Source organism: Ptiloglossa arizonensis, chromosome 9 (assembly GCF_051014685.1).
Source record: "Ptiloglossa arizonensis isolate GNS036 chromosome 9, iyPtiAriz1_principal, whole genome shotgun sequence".
Lineage (NCBI taxonomy): Eukaryota > Metazoa > Arthropoda > Insecta > Hymenoptera > Colletidae > Ptiloglossa > Ptiloglossa arizonensis.
The window spans coordinates 7961244-7977548 of NC_135056.1; the positions used below are offsets into that span (position 1 = coordinate 7961244).

The 16305-nt window shown below is 33.6% G+C and overlaps 1 protein-coding gene and 1 long non-coding RNA gene across 2 annotated transcripts in view; one reads left to right on the plus strand and one right to left on the minus strand.

Moving 5' to 3' along the window:
* The window catches only part of LOC143151467 (uncharacterized), a 199068-nt gene extending 188422 nt beyond the window's left edge, over positions 1–10646 (plus strand). Inside the window, exon 3 of the long non-coding RNA XR_012993337.1 lies at positions 10149–10646. This is a non-coding gene — a long non-coding RNA (uncharacterized LOC143151467). The remainder of the gene's footprint in view (positions 1–10148) is intronic.
* Igl (IQ calmodulin-binding domain containing protein igloo) overlaps positions 1–16305 on the minus strand; it is a 188760-nt gene that overhangs the window by 153494 nt on the left and 18961 nt on the right. The window lies entirely within an intron of this gene.

Below are 16305 nucleotides of genomic sequence, written 5' to 3' on the forward strand. Positions count from 1 at the left end.
GATTTTTGAATAAATGTATCTTTTAGAGTGTAAATATATTATGAAACCTTTTTGTGAGTTAGCATTAATTGAAATAGATTTTTGAATAAATGTATCTTTTAGAGTGCAAATACGTTATGAAACCTTTTTGTAAGTTAGTATTAATTGAAATAGATTTTTTAATAAATGTGTCTTTTAGAGTGTAAATACGTTATGAAACCTTTTTGTAAGTTAGTATTAATTGAAATAGATCTTTAATGTATCTTTTAGAGTACAAATACATTATGAAATACTATTTATAAGTTAGTATTAGTTGAAATAGAAACATGTTTAACATACATAACGTGATAACATTTTAAGTTATCTTTGTTCACTCTTGATTCACTTCACATTTTGTAACATTTAAGATACAAGATATTAGAACGTAAATGTTTTTACATCTTTCACGACTCAAGGTTGAGAACCTCGGATTTTGATCAAGGAGAACCAAATTGAATAGATTTGAAATATCTATAATCATGGGTACCTTAAGATTTCCTTGGTATTATAAAAATATGTGTGTTTTGTAAGTAACGACTGTCCTCCTTTAGTATAATCCTACTTTTATTTACAGAATCGTTAATTTACTTTAGATAAGAAAGATCAACTTATGGTATATTGAGGTTAGGTTTTAATAACAGCATTTGAGCCGCACCTCGCCTACTTACGCACTTATGTACTTCTTGCTTTATTCGTTTCTACGTTACGTATTTTTATTTCATATAAATGAAATAAAAATGAAAAAATGATCTTGTATTTGCATCCGTATTATTATTTACTTTAGTTTGATTTCTTGACGACTTTGTAAATTTAAATAAATTTACTAATTTTGTAACATTCTCTTTCATTTGCGATATTTGTTTTATGTTTAAATTCTGTTCGTTAATTTCAACACTAAATGCATCGTTCTAGTGAAGAAATTTGCTCTTAAATTCTACTTACATTAACTCCCTTCCCTCTTGTATTAAGCACTAAATTATTTTTGTTTGTAGTTGACGTTTATTGTCTACAAAAGTCACGTAATATTCAAATAAATTTCTATACCAACGAGAAAAGAGTTTCGAACATCTTATAAATAGGACACTGGTACATAAAGGGTGAAGTCGATTATTATACTTCCATATCTGAGCAAAGTACAGTACTCTCTCGCTAACTGATCGTAAACTGGGTCTGCTCTTGTTCACTTACAAAAGATAAGTAGTGACTTTGTTCCTGGAAACGACTTTCTTCATCTCGATTTACCATAGAGATAACTACTTCAGCAATCGAGGGAAAAATTTGATCAGATAGCAAGGTAATACTGTATGTACTTAGCATGACGGTACATGATATCAAAATTATGAAATGATATTCTTCAGTGAATCTAGAAACTGATTGTCCCAGGTGTGATCCTTGTCTATCCGCCATTAAGAATAACAATAAGCCTCGTGATACTTACGTCTTACAATCTACATCGACAATTATGATTCTCAAGAGACGATTCAAATACGTAAAATATCTTATTTTCCGTCGCATAATTTACTCTTTCGTCAATTTGTAATTTTTAATAAGATTTCGAAATAACTCCACCGTTACGTTATTCATCGAAACTTCACTTGCCAATTGTGATAACATTTTTAGAAACTACGCTATTATCGATTACATTCCGAAGTACTCTATTCGTTCGTTTGTTGGTTAAAATTTTTCTTTATTGTATACAATAAAGTATAAAAAATTCTTTAATTACAATTCACGATAATAATAGAAATAGTTGGCGACCAACGCTTTAACTTCTACAGTTTATGATTTCGCATGCGCATAAATTTTCCTACATTCTCGCGGCTTCGTTTAAGTTGTACCTGATAAATCACCGGTTGCGTGTCGAGACTATTTTGTTTCGCATAGCAGTAAAGATTATTTGTTATTACTGTCTTGGCCGAGTTATGCGCGTCTACGCTGTCCCAGTACGCTTGTTGCTCTTCGTACGTTGCTTCCATTATTTCCGTGCGCTTGTATAGAATTAATAATTGATTTCCTTGGTTACTATACTTCCTGAGCTCCTGCGTTACTATTTCCATGGTTGCTCGGTCAATATTATCAAACGTTACATCGCAAAATTTTGCGAAACTCTCAAGACCAGTTACGTGGTCTTCACTGTGACCAAGATTCCTGTCAATGTAACGAGCACCTATTCTAAATTACAAGTGCAATTCTAAGATAACGTTGCCTCGATTCGATCAAAAAGAATAATTGGAAATTTAATACTTTAAACGTTGCCTTGGATTTGATCAATAAGAACGATCGAAAATTCAGTACAATAGTATTTAGAAATGTTTATAAGTGAGTTTAATCGGTTTTCTCACACCTATTCTTTGCTAAATAAGTTTAGTTTGCGATGTGCAACATCGTTGTAATTCTGTCTACTCTCGTGGATATTTAACTTGAATAATCATCAACAGGAAATTCATTTCTGGTAGAATAGAATTATACGGTAGAATATAAAGGGCAAAATAGTGTGCCCAAAAATTATGAAACACGCGTTATAGTTTTAATGTATATATCTGCAATTTTTATTTTCAGAAACATACGTTCGAAAGAAAATTCTTTCTGGCAAAAGAACACGGTTGCAAGAGAGATATATTAAGACTTCAAGATAATTTATCGCTTCCTTTCGTGTCGGCTAATTATTGAATTATAATTGGAAATAAATTTAATTTGAAAAATTGTAAATTACAAGTTTTCTCTTAATATGAACAATTGTTTTATTACCACACTACACTTCAAATATGTGGCAGGAATTCTAGTATCTTTTTGAGTATGTTATTATTTCATATAATAAAAGTAATCTATCGATTATCAATGAGTTACCGATATCTTATTTTAACCATTGGTAGCATTTCCAATTTAACATTTTTTCATTGTCAACACTTGTAAATTGCACCTGACTTTATTATAACCTCGAAGGCTAAACAGTTATTTGAATATAGGGATTATAAATGATGCAATTACGCTTTTGGTGTTGTCGTGGTAGACAAATTTTCTTCGTTTTAATCATTACATCTTTCGATATAACGTGCAATCTTTCGATTCAATCTAGTCCAAGACAACGCACGCGAATTCTGTGAACGGTTCTCATGTAAATTTCGACACGCAATATCAACCCGAAGGGTCTTTAGATCCACGCAAGTATATCACAACTATTATTTACCGTCGTGAAAAAAAGTTAACGCAAGTCACCGAAAAAGGTGACGGTTACGATCCTGTGTAACGCCCAAAAAATTATTATTTTCGATGTACAAAAAGCTTTCGATACAGTAACTGTATTCACGAAGTTGTACTTTCCAAGTATTTTGCTGTGGGTAATTAAAAAAAAATTTGTATAATTTCTTTTAAAAAATATAATTCCTCTTAGCTAAACGTTCCACGACTTCGTTTTCCTTTTCTCATTCGAGTAGTATTTATTTTGTAATTTTTTACTAATAGTTTGTATCGTTCTTTTAATCACTTTCAGTATCAGTAATTGAATCACTCTCGCTCGTAGCCTCGATCGAGGCAATTTGTAAACAGCAAACTGTTCGATTAATTATTCAGTACGTCAATAAATTACGTCACTACGATCGATCATTGCACCGAATATAAATTATTTAATAGCTATTTTTCAACAGTTTAAACAGCCACTAGGCTTTACTTATTCCATACCACGTTGCATGTAATATTACACTTTCTTAATCTACGATCTTTTTAACCGACTTCATCGCTTTCCCTTCGGTTATTTACAGCGGCAGGGCACATTCCCAGGGACGCTCGAACCAACGAGGAATGTTATTTCATTTTAAAGGAATCATTTAAGAAACAACCTTGGCCAGATCCGCTTAAATAATTCACCAACAATGTTTCCAGAAAACGACGTTACTCGACAATTATTCTCGAAAATGTTATCGCCAACTTCGAAAAGCAGGAATTGACTATCCCAAAAAATAATTGACTCATAAATTATAATATTACCACGTTCGGTATATTTTTACATTATTAATCGATACTTCCAACTCGCAATACTTTCTTCCCACAGAAGTAAAAATTTTTAATTAAAATTCTTGCCTAGTATTCGTTCAATTTAAATGCAAACATTTCCAAACCTCAGTTAGGACAATCTGAAGCTAGTTCGTGGCTCTGGTTACTTACCAGTTCGTTTTCAGATCGATTTTCAAGAAATTATCAACGAAAAGGAGTTTCCAACCGATTCGACGCGCGAGAAAACAGGACAAGGATTATCTCACGCGGCTAATTCCCGTGGAATGTTAATTATCCACGGTTTCCTTCGCGTTTAATTATGTTTTCGCAATAACGACTCTAGAGACAGTGATCTTTCGGGCTTATCTCGCGTACGAATTGTCGATGGAAATGTAGCGTGTCCATTAAGGGAACTTATCGCGGCTGGTAACGATCGCATAAATAATTCATTTCGTTCTCGCACGAACACGTTTTTAAGTCGCGAACAAGTCGACGAGGCAACGTAACCGTGGAACAGAACTTTCCTTCCCAAGAAGAAGAACGCCCTTCGGGCACACAGACGACGCGCCGTGTAACAAAGTAATCCAAGTGGCTTCACTTGCACTGTCCTATGATCGAAATTTCCGGTTCGCCGCATAGTCACGCGATCCTCGAGGATCACTCGCGAACGCCACGCGGCGCCGCGATTATTTCGACAAGCCGAAACTGGGACAAGCCGAACGCGAAATTCAATGGAAATATCGCGCACTGTTTTGCTCCGAATACCGATTACGCGATACGTGTCAAGGTTTGGTTATCTGTTCGAGGGTATCGTCGACGACGATACGCAGCCCGTATGAAACAGGAATAATTCCGGGGATCGCGATCAGAAATCTTAATATCTGGGGAAAAATGTTTCGAAGATTTATCGAACTTTGGGGAAATTTTCCAAGGAATTATTAAGAGAATTAGGTAGGAATAAGCTCGTGATTGTTCATTTTTATAAATATGACGATTAGAGAAATCGAAAATATTAATCTGTGGAAAAAAGTTTCAAAGATTTATGGAAAAATTTTCTGAGAAAAGAAGAAGAAAATTAAATATGAAATAGCTCGGGATTATCCATTCTCATAAATACGATTAGAGAAATCGAAAATATTAATCTGTGGAAAAAAGTTTCAAAGATTTATCAAACTTTGGAAAAATTTTCTGAGAAAGGAAGAAGAAAATTAAATACGAAATAGCTCGTGATTATCCATTCTCATAAATACGATTAGAGAAATCGAAAATATTAATCTGTGGAAAAAAGTTTCAAAGATTTATCAAACTTTGGAAAAATTTTCTGAGAAAAGAAGAAGAAAATTAAATACGAAATAGCTCGTGATTATCCATTCTCATAAATACGATTAGAGAAATCGAAAATATTAATCTGTGGAAAAAAGTTTCAAAGATTTATCAAACTTTGGAAAAATTTTCTGAGAAAAGAAAAAGAAAATTAAATACGAAATAGTTCGTGATTATCCATTCTCATAAATACGAAGATTCGAGAAATCGTGATCGAAAACGATAATCCCTGCAAAAAGGCTTCAGAAAGTATATCGAACTTTAGGAAAATTTTCTAAGGAAAAAAAAAAAGAATTAAATACAAAATAGCTCGTGATTATCCATTCGTTATCGCGACATGGGAAACCGGTTGAGGGGATCGCGATGAAACTTGAGACATATCGATAATCTCGTTCACCGTTGCTTTTACAGAGAAAATGTACATAGCAAAAGTTGCTTGAAAATTAAATCTTGGAAGTCCGTTTTATTGTGAAGAAAGTTCGGCTCGAGTAATAATGGAGATAAGAAGACACGTTTTTGTTTAAATATTTGTTACATTTTGCGAAGAAGACGGTTGAAGAAATATATAAAATGTGCGAGATTTTTCTTACAATGTAGTTACTTTTACGAGGAAAGTGTACGTAACGATAATTGTCGAAAATTAAATGTTGAAATTTGTTTACTTTATAGAAACTTTTGATAAAATCAATGGTCTTTGAAATATAGACACGAATCTGACTACATTTAGCAACCTACAAGGATGACTAACAGTAAAACAGTGTTTACTACTCATGCTTCGAAAAATAAAACGGGAAAGATTCTATATTCAGAAATTCTAAAATACTTTCTGTCCTCGAACGATATTTTTCACAGTGGACAACGCCGGATAATTCGACTGCTGAACGAATAATACGTCCTTGTGTATAAATAAACACTAGGAGAGATTCGACGATCAAAAAATACGATGGAAATGAAATTTGAATTCTTCAAAATCGTCAGCACCGATTCAAAGTAGTAAACCTTTGAAACACTTAATATACAAGACTATTATTCGAGGCTAGAAAATAATATCCAATGGTTAAAGTATATACCATACAATGCTTGATAAATGTATTTGAATAAATGCTTTATAGTATTCTGAATTGTTAATAATCCTTGTAATTCTTTTTACAAGAGAATATTATTTTGTAACATAAAAGTTTCGTTTTGAAACTCACAGAACAAAATGTTGTTCAAGAGTGTCGGTAAGAACTATAATACATTCGTTGTCATAAATGTTAAAAAAGCATAGAATCGTCGAAAAATGATTAACACATTTGTATTGAAACGAAATAACGAAAACACTTCACCCGATCAATAATGAAAATTTCAGATAAAACATTTGATACTGTTAACGTACAAACGACTATATTTAATTTGGAGAGCCGAACGTTTCTGTTTCCCGAATGATGTGTTTCATCGAATCGTTCCAGTTGGCGACGAGTCGTAGAATTTTTGAAATGGCGTGAAACAGGACACGAAATTAAACGAATTGCTTCATGAATCAACGACGCGAACCAAACGGCCAGCAGAGGAATACTGGAGAATCGATCTGCGGTCATAGACCTCGAAAATCCATCTGATAACACTAAAGAATATAACACGGTAAACACGCGTGTCAGTTGAATGTGAAAATTCAGTTCGCGCGAACAAACGAATACGGTAACCAGGTACAGTCGATCCACGAAATTTATATAATATATCGCGTACGTTGAAAATATTACGTAACATTTTTTCAAACACAAACGTACTCGTGTCCCGTAAATACAGATGGGACACTATCGACGAGAACGTAAAAACAAAAAGGCGTAAAAAAAAAACGGGTACAATTATCGTGATATTTCCAAGAAACACGATTTTCAACGATTATTTTCCTGTTATAATTACTTCGTGCATAAAATTCCTAGACACAATGACGGTATTTAAAGAAAAGAAAAAAAGAACGAAATCACGTTATCGAGAAAAGCTACTATTCGAATTTCTTCATCTTGATTTGAGAATATAGTTTACCTTCGAATTATCTATATGAAATATTTCGAAATAATAGAACAAATTTACTGTGAAAAATTTAACACTTCTATAAAATGATTCTTGTCTTTCGGCAAGAAGTTAATTAGAGAAAGGAGGAGAAGTGAAGTTGCTCTAATCTCTCGGGCTCTCCGCGTCAACGCCGCCATTAATTTCGCTAAACGCTATACCTCGATATATGTACATAGTCACAACCATCTGACAACACCTCATTGTTTTAAGAGTCTGTTGACACCTCACGGCGGACTTGTACACACTTCCGCTTACATTTTCCCCGTAGTTCACATTCTGCGCTTTTTATTGCTATACAACTACCGTGGCAGCTGATAAAGACGGAAATTACTGGAGTTCCCCGAACTGAAAATTATTAAGAATCCGTGATTCATTTTTCGAACGAACTTCAAAACTCGATAACTGTTGTCGGAATCACTTAACTCGAGGAAAACGAATTACCAACGTGAGAAGAAAATCGATCGAGTAAATTTCTTTTCAAGTCACTTCGCTGGAAATCGTAATTAAATTAGATAATGGAACTGAGATGTCTTTTAAGATATTCTCATACCGGTTTTTTCACGTAAAATTTGGAAAATGTGTACTATTTAAAACAATTACGAAATCACTTTTTGTGAAATAACTTTGAGATTGGTGACAACACTTCTTGCACAATTGTCAACAACATGTTTACTTGCTTATCTTATAGGTACACCTGTGTATATGCAATAAGGATGTTAGATAAAATTAATTAAATAGAAATTTCTGAATAACTTTGAAAAATAAATCAGGTATCGAAAATAGAAGTAATGTAGTAAAACGTCTATAGTTGGACGAAAATTAATCTGGAAGTGCACGTATCGAGATAAGCAATCTGGTAACAAGGAACTTCGCTACCTATGACCTATACTTGACCTTCCATTATTTCGAACGGAAGATAGGATACTTGTTGCTAAGTGACCATCCGTTTCACTTGTGAATAGAATGCAACAAACAAGGTTTACACGTAACTATAGAAATTGCATTTACCGAGGTTCTATTGTATGCTCCATTTGATACGATATTTTGACTGTATATTTATTTCACGTAGTACGTTGGAGCTTTATTAACAGGAATTTTATTATAGCTTCTTTATGACGAAATTTGATAGTAAAAAATTGCTTACGTATCGTTTAATGAATAATTCGTTAACCACTCGATTGCACTTTATCTTATGAATCGTAATGTAATTTATTCTATAGACAATGAAAATAAGATTTGTACCGAGTATAACGTTTAAACTAATTATAAAGTCATTTATAGTTGAAGATTAAAAAACATTTAATTTATCCAAACTCTGTATACACTTTTATACACTGTTTGGAACAATTATGAAATCACTATGATAATATCTCAATGCATACTTTAAAACATTCTTGGTACTACACATAAAGTGTTGTCAGTGATATAAAGTTTACGTCCAATATTACGTAAATTATAGTAACAATTAAATTTATTAACTTCTATACATAACAAATTTTTAAGCAGAGAAAATTCCGATCGTTATTAGTTAAGATAATTATATAGTTATATACGTTCTTCTGCATGTACAACAGATCTTCTCATCACTAATTATACCAAGATTGAGTTAATAACAACATAAAGCTGACCTTTGTACCGAATGTATACTTAAATTTTCTACTATATATTAATTTTTTAGTTCTGCACTTGTTTCTTTCTTTCTGAATTCGATATAGTACTTTCTGTTAATTTTTAACGCATACAATGAAGATGCATTATTATTATTACTATATATACATTTATGAAAAAAGTAAGAGTTCGATTATCATTTTCAAGGAATTAATAATACGTGTCGTTTTACTGTTCTAACACAGGCAAATATTTGTAACAAAAAGAAAATGAATTTTGTCTTTTACCAGACACATGAACAAATACTATTGGACAATAGTGTACGCGTGACAAAAGTTTCATGACATTTAGAATGCATCTATAGAATATATTTCATTGCCTTTAAAATGCTAATTACGAATAAAGTACTTCTTTAAACGCGATGCAATGTTTCAGGCTAGAGACTTCTGTCTTTTGAATAAAAAAAGTATAGAAGATCAATCTTTTGCTATCTCACTTCTAGACAACACGGGCTGACCTATTTTCAATGGAATGCGCATATTCGATGTAGAGTACTTTCCAAAGTAACCATAAACTTCATGTAGAGCAAGAGAACTTCCAGCATATTTCGTGTTTCGCATCCATTTGTACTGTTAGTACGCCACAAGCCAGAAATACAAAAATTCTCGCGATGGCTAAAAGTATATTACACGTGCGAAACAAGTACAATACAAAACGTGTATTTCACGAATAAATTAAGACATAATTCGATCAGAAATTTTCACACAATTTTCTAGTTATATTTATTCAGATTTAAACAACGCACAATTTATTTTCAATCGTTCGTCTGACATATGTGCACGAAATACTTGTATATCAAAAAGAAGGGGCAGAAATCCTAAACACTTCCCACTTGTTTAATTTAAGCTTGTGCAATCTTATCTATGAAAATCACCGGTAAATTTTAATATAACCCAATACAGATTTATCTTATTTCGTATCGGTATAAATTTCGACTTTCATAAATAGTTTCTGCAATACGGTGTGATACGAGAAAGAAAAAAAGAACGTTTACGTATCAAACTTCGACTTGGTTCAAATTCTCATTTTTCCCGAATTCATCGAAATGGAAAATTTGTTAAATCCAAATTAAAAACACGCTTTATTTTCAGAAGTGAGCAATGTCCACCAACGGAACAGATATCGACAAGAGTTTGATTTCTCCAATCTACCAGCAATCTGCCAATCAAACCCAAAAAGCAAAAACCACGATCCTGTAATTTCAACCTCCATCCAGCAACCCAACCTACTGTGCAAGCATTCATTTTGAGCCATAAACTCAAAACGATTCGACAACACGACAATGGAGAATTGCTCTACGATCGAACTTAACAAAAATCGTCACGAAAATCAATGAGAAAAAAAGACCTTTTAACACGTCGACTAACCAGAAAATTTTGTACAATCCGCTATGTCGAGATTTTCATTATTAAAAGAACATAATAATACGATATTCTGCAAAATAATAAAATTAGTGTCTCATCATGGATGGGATGCTTATCTGACTTGGGACCTTGATAATTACTGAGGTACTGTAGAATATACAGTTGTTCTCGTAGAGGTGTAAAAATTTACGAATATTATTATATAATAACGATTGTTATCATAGAAATATAAATATTTCCAGTAGGAAACAATTGCACGATGTAGCAACCCTTTGTAATAATTAGAATGGTTCACGGTTGTTTATAGTACTTTAATCGTGTATATAAATTATGTAGGTATTATTACAAATAAAAATTGTTAAATAGTGCACTTTTTACTTTACGTTTTTACTATTTTTTGCAAATTAAATGTGTTCTTCAGAAGTTTGTCGTTTCTAAACGAAACAATACTTTTGAAACTTGATAGAAACATTCATCTACTTTCTAAAAATTCTAATTTTAGTTGATTCTAATCATTAAGACAAGAGTAATCCATCCCATTACGCAATTAGCAAATTTGGATAGCGTGGTACGAGGACGCCTATATCTTTTATGTACTATAATACATAGGCGGTACTCCCCCTTAACCCTACGAAGGTCGAGGTTGATCTGACAGATACATGCAAAATCTTTTAACGAATTATTTTTAATCAGACACAGTAGACTGAGAAAGTATAGGTGTTATATAATACAGAAAATCTCTACCTTCGTCGTTCGAAACCGAGCAAAGAGATAGCGTTGATTTTTTTATAAATATTACAAAGAATATTTGTCTCAGGTATAGTACTATTACTTGTGGTGGATATTATAGTTATTTCACAACCACGTCAACAGAGAATATTATTTTAATTCTTTACTTTTTATTTTTGTTCAACAGCGTATGTTTATCTCGTCCTGTCACAATATTTTGTCTAATAATTACAAATTACACTTATTTGAGTGCAAACATTTTTTGTCTTATTGCATAAATTTCATGCAAATGTTGACACTTCAACACAGATTTTCAATTATTATCTAAGATATATCCCAACCCCTTAATCTAGGGTAGTCCGATGAAGATAAACAAACCCTAGTCGATAAATATTGGTTTATAACTAATAAAAATAACTCATTATTTAGATTTCAACGCATTAACAGTGTCCTTCAAGCCGGTATACCATTTCTATGGAAAACTAAACTAAATTTCTATGGAAAAAAATCACACTAAATATCAACAGCTATTTGTACACTAAGAAGACAAGAATAAAAAAGAATCTAATTAAGAAACAACTCAAAGAATTTCACGCGTGTGTTCATACTTTAAAGGCACTGTAATTTCATATATATATATATAATATTCAACATGCATATTCTAGAAACATAACTACATCATAGAAAATACAAACAAAATGAAAATCGATTCTGTTTACCAGAAAAAAACGAATACCCCCTTAACATGTTGAGTGCAGCGCCAATGTTACGTGACTTTCCGTTCAGGCCGCGAAGGCCAACGATGGTTCACGTTATTGCGATCGTTAAACATGTTTATGAGACACGATTAACTACAACCATAAGACTACGTAAGATGACAAATAATCCGATTGACTTCATCTTTGGAGAAGAGTTTACATTACATGCTACGTGCACACCCGAAACAAGGATAACACTTTATTCTTTATCAGTTTCTTTTTTGCTTACAAAAAGAATGAATTTGTCCAGCAAGAAGTCTAATTTTTCTCTAAAACACTTTCATTTTGTCAATTTCAAAAATTTGCAATTATCCCAGTTCTTGCTGTAAAACGATCATTAAATGGTAATCAACAACTTCGATTTTGCATTCTAGTTCAGTACGAATTAAAAATTTCACAACTAGCAATATCATCGCCATTGTTTATTTTCCTTTTATGTAAAAACGATATTTTTCATTTTGAAAAATCTACCAAACGAATGGTAAAAACCTTGGACCTTCGATCAGAGCTATCACTTGAAGTAAATTCTCAAAAAGTGCTTAGTTTTCCACCGAAAGAGAAATGACTAAATGACTACCACTTTTTAGGACCAAGCAAACGCTGCAAAGTTAATGCCTAACCTTATTTCTGACGTTAAGTCTGGGTAAGGTTGAAATCATAAAATATATCATCTCAACGTAAAAGAAACATTCTTCATTTCGCAAAGACCTACCAAACGAATGGTAAAAACCTTGGACCTTCGATCAGAGCTATCACTTGAAGTAAATTCTCAAAAAGTGCTTAGTTTTCCACCGAAAGAGAAATGACTAAATGACTACCACTTTTTAGGACCAAACAAACGCTGCAAAGTTAATGTCAAACCTTATTTGTGACGTTAAGTCTCGATAAGGTTGAAATCATAAATATATCTTCTCAACCTAAAAGAAGTATTTTTCATTTCGCAAAGATCTACCAAACGAATGGTAAAAACCTTGGACCTTCGATCAGAGCTATCACTTGAAGTAAATTCTCAAAAAGTGCTTAGTTTTCCACCGAAAGAGAAATGACTACCACTTTTTAGGACCAAGCAAACGCTGCAAAGTTAATGCCTAACCTTATTTCTGACGTCAAGTCTCGGTAAAGTTGAAATCATAAAATATATCTTCTCAACGTAAAAGAAACATTCTTCATTTCGCAAAGACCTACCAAACGAATGGTAAAAACCTTGGACCTTCGATCAGAGCTATCACTTGAAGTAAATTCTCAAAAAGTGCTTAGTTTTCCACCGAAAGAGAAATGACTACCACTTTTTAGGACCAAGCAAACGCTGCAAAGTTAATGCCTAACCTTATTTCTGACGTCAAGTCTCGATAAAGTTGAAATCATAAATATATCTTCTCAACCTAAAAGAAATATTTTTCATTTTGCAAAGACCTACCAAACGAATGGTAAAAACCTTGGACCTTCGATCAGAGCTATCACTTGAAGTAAATTCTCAAAAAGTGCTTAGTTTTCCACCGAAAGAGAAATGACTAAATGACTACCACTTTTTAGGACCAAGCAAACGCTGCAAAGTTAATGCCTAACCTTATTTCTGACGTCAAGTCTCGGTAAAGTTGAAATCATAAAATATATCTTCTCAACGTAAAAGAAACATTCTTCATTTCGCAAAGACCTACCAAACGAATGGTAAAAACCTTGGACCTTCGATCAGAGCTATCACTTGAAGTAAATTCTCAAAAAGTGCTTAGTTTTCCACCGAAAGAGAAATAACTACCTCGAAGAATTTTTCGAAGCAGGCTACCGCTGCAAAGTTAAGGGCTAAGTGGCAGTCCTCGCCTTATTTCTGGCGTTGTTATTATGCTCGTTCGCCTGAACTCCATAACACGAGCGTTATTGCCGGAATCATAAACATACGTATCTCACCGATGTCGTGAAGGAGGTCAGGCGTTGCACGCGAACCACGCGAGATACGTACGCGACCCCGTACGAGCCGCGCAGCCATGGATACGTCTGCTCGCGATTAGCCGGGCACGAAAGCAAGCTATACCCCTTGTCCGCTCCTGGTATCCATCGAACCTGATGCGAGAATCGAATGCTGTTGCTTGTCGTTACGTCGATTAAGGCAATTATCCGGAAAGGTCGGATCTGCGTGACCGCGAGGACCCGAGCTTGAGGCATCGATCGAACCAGAGCCTGTTAATCGATGCTGCACGCTCGCGCTCGAATCAATGAGGCCTTGAGTTAACTCGCCTCGTAGGTGTATCGCACGCGATCGATTGATTTCGAGGAACGTCGCAATACGAGAGCTCATTTGTCCGCCCGCGACGCGTGCGAACATCTCGTAAGTTCACGAACAAAACCTACAGACACTCGTTCCCGGCTCTCCGCGGATAGTTTTCTTCCGTCGCATTGTCGGAGGACGTACCCGATGCTTCAGAATTTCTAGGTGAATAGACTTGTCAGCCTCTTGATAAATCGTACGCTCCTTCGACGTAGATTCGTCACCGTGTCGGAGATAGATTTTTGACGTTCTTGCGCACCCTGAGATCTCACGGATGATAGTGTAGCGAGAGTGCAAGACCTTTTGAAACGATACTCTAACATTTGGAAAGGATTGCAGCCTCGTCGGTTGATCGAACGAAGCACTATCCGTGTTCTGTAACGACTGTTTTTTCGTTGTACCAATGATTGGTTGAACTGTTGAAAAATTGAGAAGAGTGTATTCCAGAGAGTGTTCACTTGATAACCTATGTCCCTATTGATATTTCTGAGATCCTTAATTCCTTATGATTTTTTTTATTATTTTTTTTATCTTTTTTCGTTGTACCAATGATTGGTTGAACTGTTGAAAAATTGAGAAGAGTGTATTCCAGAGAGTGTTCACTTGATATTCTGTGTCTCCATTGATATTTCTGAGATCCTTAATTCCTTATGATTTCTTTGATTATTTTTTATCTTTTTTCATAGTACCAATGATTGATTGAACTATTCAGAAATTGAGAAGAGTGTATTCCAAATAGTGTTCACTTGATATTTCTGAGTTTCTTAATTCCTTATGATTTTTTTGATTATTTTTTGTCTTAATCGTTTATCTTAATGATTTGGAGCAGAATTTTGTATAAAAGCTTATACGATAAGTCTGCCATCGTAATACATTATACGATATTCAAATTGGGATAACACTGTGTAAAAATGTAATGGACGTTTGAAAGTCTAGCCTCTGTAGAATTTTAACCAAATAATCGGATTGAAAGTATAAATTATGAAGACACCTAAAATGGTAGCCAGGAAAAATTCTATGAAATCAGCTCGACAACGAATGCACTGATTGTTGTTATTCGAATGAAAAATCTCAGATCAACGACCCGTAACGAGAATACGAGTACTTTAAATTGACTTGAACTACAAGATGCAAACAAGTGTCAGTTAAGAAAGCTACCTGCAATGTTGGAGACGTGTCAAAATATCTTTCCTAAAGAATACAGCTCATTCTTGAAACTCTCAAACATCTGCGTTGGCAAGCATCGTTGAACTTCCACCTGTCGCATAAACTCTCGAAAGGTGAAACGGTGAAAATTATATTCATGATCGATCAACAAAAATTCCACGCAGATGCAACATGGCCTCTATGTTGAATGAAGAATAGATTTATCTCGATCGTGTCTATTTTCCAAACTGTCTCCGATATTCATTTGAATAGTGCTCGTTTCAAAACGTTGTATTTCTTAGGTTTTAGACTTGAGTTATCAATCCCTCCATTCTTAATTAAAATTTTAAAATACTTCTTCCGTAAGTTACTTCAAATATGGATTTTAAGGTACATATGGATATACCGTGTATATATATACTACGTATATATTTTCAAGTAATTGTAAGAGAAAAATGTAGACGAGTAAAAGGAGTAAGAATACATTTCTCTGCTTTTGTTTGTTACATATTTTCTGTAGTCAAATAAGCAACCCTTAAATAAGTCTGCTTTAACAAAGTAATTATTCTTTTTGAAACGAACAATGAATCGATGTTCAAGGATTTTTATAGTAAATTTAAGTAACGGAAAAAGCAAACTTTTCGTCAAAACGTATAGTTTTCTTAATTTTTCAATTTTCGATCTCGAGGTCTCGTGTTAATTTCCAAATCAATCTCGGTTAAACTCCAACTCGATTTTAAATATCGTAATTGAATTTTCGTTTTTGCAACTCAAGCGTGAGAGATACAAAATTATCCCGAAGTCCGTTAAACTTTCGTATTACTATTTATATTCCTATCTTTGCAATCTTTCGATATAATTATTTCATAATAATAGTTCCTTCACAGCAAGAGTGTTACGTAATTTTGTTTTCGAACTGTTCTGTATTGATTCGTTCAATTTATTGACAAGAAACCGTGATTGCGATCCGACGCATCTAATTGGAATT